The sequence below is a fragment of the Chinchilla lanigera genome, unplaced genomic scaffold (genome assembly GCF_000276665.1).
Source record: "Chinchilla lanigera isolate Chin_1 unplaced genomic scaffold, ChiLan1.0 scaffold00046, whole genome shotgun sequence".
Lineage (NCBI taxonomy): Eukaryota > Metazoa > Chordata > Mammalia > Rodentia > Chinchillidae > Chinchilla > Chinchilla lanigera.
Window position 1 is genome coordinate 5713918 of NW_004955447.1, and position 5268 is coordinate 5719185.

Below are 5268 nucleotides of genomic sequence, written 5' to 3' on the forward strand. Positions count from 1 at the left end.
CATAAGAATTACCTTTGATGAGTGATACATTTACTTTTTAAAACAATTCCGGTACTCTGATTTCGCTTATCACAAAAACTACTGTTATAGCACTCCGGCACTTAACGATAATGGAAAATGAATTTCCATGAGCAGATAGTGAGTCAGTTTTATCCTTCCCTTGGTAGGTAGCTCGTACCTCCTCTTGAGGGGAGGGGCTTGTGAATTGTTGGGGAGTGTCAGGTTTGCATAGCAAAGTCACAATTATGCAGCATACATTCAGTGGCTCTGTTATCGGGGTGCCAAAATATCCAGTCCCACAGTAGAGGTTCAGACCACCATCGGCTATCACTAAGCACTTGCCTTATATATTTAGAAACATTTGACTTAGACTAATACATAGTTTGACTTTATACTATTTGTTTATCCAGGTAGCATGAATACCTAGATAGTGGAGTAGTTCTCTGTCATATGATTGATGTGTTTCTTTTCTACTTTGTTACTGAATCTTGCCTTCCTTGCAGTCTCTGATTCTTCTTGTCCTGTACACAGCAATCCCTAGATCAGCCATCCACTATGAGGGGCACCTTAGCAAGCTCTAAAAAGGGCCTCTGTCCTCACGCTGTCCTAAGTTTGGTGCTCACAGCATGCAGAGTTTGCCTGGGGTCCCTGTGGGCCCGGAAGGTTGGGCTTTTAGAAATCCCACCGTATCTTTTCAATTCATTTGACTAGGTTTCTCAATTGATGTCCTTTTCTTCCCTTCTCTTGGTAAAACTTCATTTCTCTAAGTTAAGGTGCTGTTACCTGTACAGATACCCTTGGCTGTCATTTCCTTATTTCCCATGGAGGCTAAGTCCTATTGTAACCACCTCCAAAGGTACCGCTAAGAATTACCTGCCTGCCTCTGCCTGTGTACTGCCATTTCTTGCCGTTTTCTACTCACCTTGAGGCCCTGAATGATAGACTCCCACACACACTAAACTCGTCACCACATGGTTGAGACACTCTCCATCTGAATTCCTTTAAAATCCGGTTCTCCATTTATATCTATTATTATTACTTTTATAACCACATCCAGCTGGCTTCTTTTATTGGAGACGGGACATGGATATAACAATATGAAGACAGCTGGCCCCCCAAGTTGGGAAGAGCACCTTCCCCTCTCATATTTTCCCATTGCCCCAAATAAAAAATAACCAACTGCTGCAGAGCATTTGAGACAGTGACCAGGGTATGGGGGACGCAGACCCAAAAGTAGAGCAGCAGTGAGGAGACCATGCCTGTGCTGGGGGCTCCGTAGCAGTGGCTGTGGGTCTGTGTCTTTGAGGTAGGAGTGTATAATAAAGATAAGCTGCTCCTTCTTCCCTCTCCCTCTGCTGTGCTGCTTGCCACCATCCCAGCTTCTTTCACCATTAGGGTAAAGGCAAGAGATGAGCAATAGAATTGTGATCAGACCCACATCCATTACCTTCTGGATCTTCTGCGCTATTGCAGGGTTCTTTAAGGGTTTGTTGCACCTGGGGATCCTTTTGCATCTCTTCCAGGATGGGTGGCTGGGTCATTCATTATCTACTGCACCTCAGAGTCAGCCAGGGCCTGTGCCTTCACATCCCCAGGGTTGTCATGTTGTTATACTGAGCTGTCATGCAGTGCTGATGACCGTCTGCAGTCTCCTTACAGCTGGAGTCCAGGTCTAGTGTCTTCTGCTAAACATTTATGGCCTTTGTGTCGTCCTCCATGGCCGCCAGTACAGCAGCTTTCTGGGTATAACCCTTGATGAAGGTCAGCTCCAGCTGGATACATTCTTCACAGTCCTTGAGTGCCAGCCGGAACTCTAGGAGCTTGGTGTAGCAGGCAGCTCGATTGTGATAGAGTTTGGCGGCTTGTTGGTGCTGTGTATGGCTTCTGTACAGTGCTCTATGGCCTGAGCATCATCTCCTTTCTGAAAACACTCATTGCCCTTGTTCTTCTCCTCCAAAGCCAGGTCAGGATTGATGTAGGCCAGCCGCCCTTGCTCCTTAAGGATTTTCTCTGCCTGCTGGCATTTCTTCAGTACATCTGGGGTTTGGTGCTCTGCCAAAGACTTGTTGTAGAAATGGATGGTGTTCTTGTACTTCTCTTCTTTGAAGTAAGAATGGCCAATTGGAGGGTAAGCTTTGTCAATATGTTGATAGTCTTCCTGGTTCTCTCTCTCCACTTTGATGGCCTTCTCACAGTGTTCCTAGTAGCTCTTCTCAAAGTATACCACTACTTGATTGGTAATGTAAGTAGTGTTGGTGGGGTCCAGTTCCTTGGCTGTCACAAAGCTTCAGCATTATGTCAAAATCTTTCTTCTTGTAGGCATCATTCCTCAACTGTTTTTCTTTCAATGCCTGCTTCTTATTCTTTGGGAGATCCTTTTCCACTAGCTCTGGCTTAGTATCCTTTCAAGAAGAAGGAGGAGAAGGAGGAGGAGAGGGAGGAGAAGGAGAAGAAGGAGGAGGAGGAGTTGTTGCAGCTTCTCTCTCCTTGTCCATACTGCCCAGGTCAACCCCAAGGAGGACACTGGGCATGGTCATGATCTGAGGATCTTGTAGTTTTGTGACCAGGTCAGATGGCTTGTTTCATAGGTTGTTCAGTCAGTTCCCAGCAGGTAGGATCTTGAGCAGCCTCATTGTCATAGAATCATTCTGCAGCTTCTGATATAGGTTGGGAATGTTGAAAGGGTTCATGAATCTCCTCTCCGTCAACCCTGTTTGAGTTGAGGGTTATTTGCTTCTAATTTTAAACTGTTCTCACAGGTTTGCTTGACTCTTCATATTGGTTTAAGAACTCAAGAGCTGCTGCCTTTCTTGAGTAGCTCTTACCCCAGTCAGCAGTTCTGCGGCCATCCTCATAAGCCTTCTGGTAGTCTCCTTTCTTGGCATAGGCTGCAGGATGATTGCTGTAGAGCACATGGCTATGAGGGTCCAGATTTGTTGCTTCAGAGGAGTACTCTAAGGCATCATCACTATTACCAGTGTTCAAGGCCTTATTACCCTTCTCTTTTAGTCCATTCACCTGTTATCACATTTTGATAGGTTAAAAAATTGGGCCAGGAATGGTGGTGTACACCTGTAATCTCAGCACTCAAGGAGGCCGAGGTAGACGGAGGGCAATTTTGAGGCGAGTTAAAAATAAAAAATCCAAAAGGTCCATGGATATATACCTCAGTAGAGAGGTCCTGGTTAAATCCTGGAAACAAAATGAGTTGTAACACACACACACACACACACACACACACACATGTGAGTGCACAAGGAAAAAGAATTGTAAAAACTCCTTATGTATGTTAATAGGTAACGGTGTTTGCGTGCACAAAGTGCAGTGTTTTATTGATTTTAATGGAAAAGCATCTAAATTCTTATATTAAGAATATAAAATATTCTGATATCAAAGCTGGACAAAGATATTGCAAGAAAGCAAAACTATAGATCACTATTGTCTATGGCTATTAATGCAAAAATCCTCAAGAAAATACTTGTTAATCAAACGTGAGAACATATGAAATAATTACACACCAAATGGGATTTATCCCAAGAGTGTGAGGTTGGTTTAACCTCTGAATATAATATATCGATAGATAAAAGTTAAAAGCCTCACATAATCATCTCAATAAATGCCAAAATGATTTGAGGAAGTACAGCCCTTCATGATAACAACACTCACAAACCAGGGCTGTGTGGGAAGTTTCTCAACATAGCAAAGGCCATGCATTAAAAAGTCCCAGCTAGCACCATAGTGAATGGTAAAAGACTGAATATTTCCTCTCTAAAATAAGGACAAGACAACAATGTATCCTGCTGTTTTTACTCAAGATTGGACTTAAGGTTCTAACCACAGCAATTTTAGGCAAGAAAATAAAAATGAAAGGCACTTACATTGAAAAGGAAGAAATAAAATTACCTCTACTTAAAGATGACATTATCTAATATATGTATGGACTCCATTAGATACTATACTTTTTAATCAGTGAAAGACTTCATCAAAGGTCTTGTATACATACAAAAATCAACTATATTTCTATACAGTAGAAAAGAACAACCAAAAAAATGAAATTAAGAAAAGAGCTTAATTGAAAATTACATCTAAGAGGATTATATAATTAGGAATAAATTTTAAAGAAGAAATATAAATTATAGAGCATTGTTAAAAGAAATAAGATCTATGTAAATAGAAATATACCCCATGTTCATGGATTGGGAAACTTAATATTGTTAAGATGAAAAAAACTTCTTAAATTGATCTGCAGATTCCATAAAATCTCTCATAGAATCCTAACTTCATTCCTTGTAGAACTTCCATACTGATCTTAAAAATAATTTGGAAACTACAGGATCCTAGAAGCAAAAAGATAATCTTGAAAAATGAGGAACTGGAGAACTCACACTTCCCAGTTTCAAAACCTACTGCAGAGTAACAGTCATCAGCACAGTGTACACAGTAGTATTGAGAGGCATAGAGGTGCGACATAAAATTTAAAACCCCAAATAAAATCCTCACACTTAAAACAACTGATTGTCAACAAGTGTATTTCTTCCATTCAAACCAATGGAAGAAAGAACAGTTTCTTAACAATGGTGCTGGGACAACGAGCTTTCCCATACGAAACAATGAAGTCAGACCTCCCTCACATTACCTACAAATGCTAACAAGGACATGGAGAAAGGGAACCCTCAGATGCTACTGGTAAAATGTAAATTAGTGTAGCCAGTATGAAGAAAAATGTGGAAGTTTCTCAAAAACCTAGAAGTCAAACTGCCACACGAGCTAGTAATCTGGTATATATATCTAAAGGAATTAAATTACTATGCTGAAGAGACATTTGTGCTCCCATGTTTACCACAGCACTATTCCTGGAAGCCAAGATGTGGGAAAAAACTAGTCATCCATGAGCAAATCAGTGAATAAAGAAAATGTGAAACCTACATACAATGGAATATTATTTGATCCTAAAAATGAAATTCTATCACTTGTAGCAAGAGGAATGGAACTGGAGAACATTACATTAACTGAAATAAGTCAGGCACAGAATGGAAAATACTACATGTCTTGGCCACTTCTCTTTTGCTGAAATAAATACCTGATGCCACAATTTAAAGGAAGGAAGGTTTATTTTGGCTTACGGTTTCAGTGCATGGTTGGCTGGCTTCAAGGCAGAAACACCATGGCAGAGAGGAATGATAGAGGAAAATGTGCTCTGTCCATGGCAGCCAAGAAGCAGAGAGAGAAGCAAGGAGCTGGAGACACAAATACACCCTTTCTGGTCAC

General features: G+C 41.1%; 1 pseudogene; it reads right to left on the bottom strand.

The window, feature by feature from the left end:
- Positions 1-964: 964 nt before the first annotated feature.
- On the bottom strand, positions 965-4470 carry LOC102003918 (annotated as a pseudogene).
- Between the last annotated feature and the right edge of the window lie 798 nt (positions 4471-5268).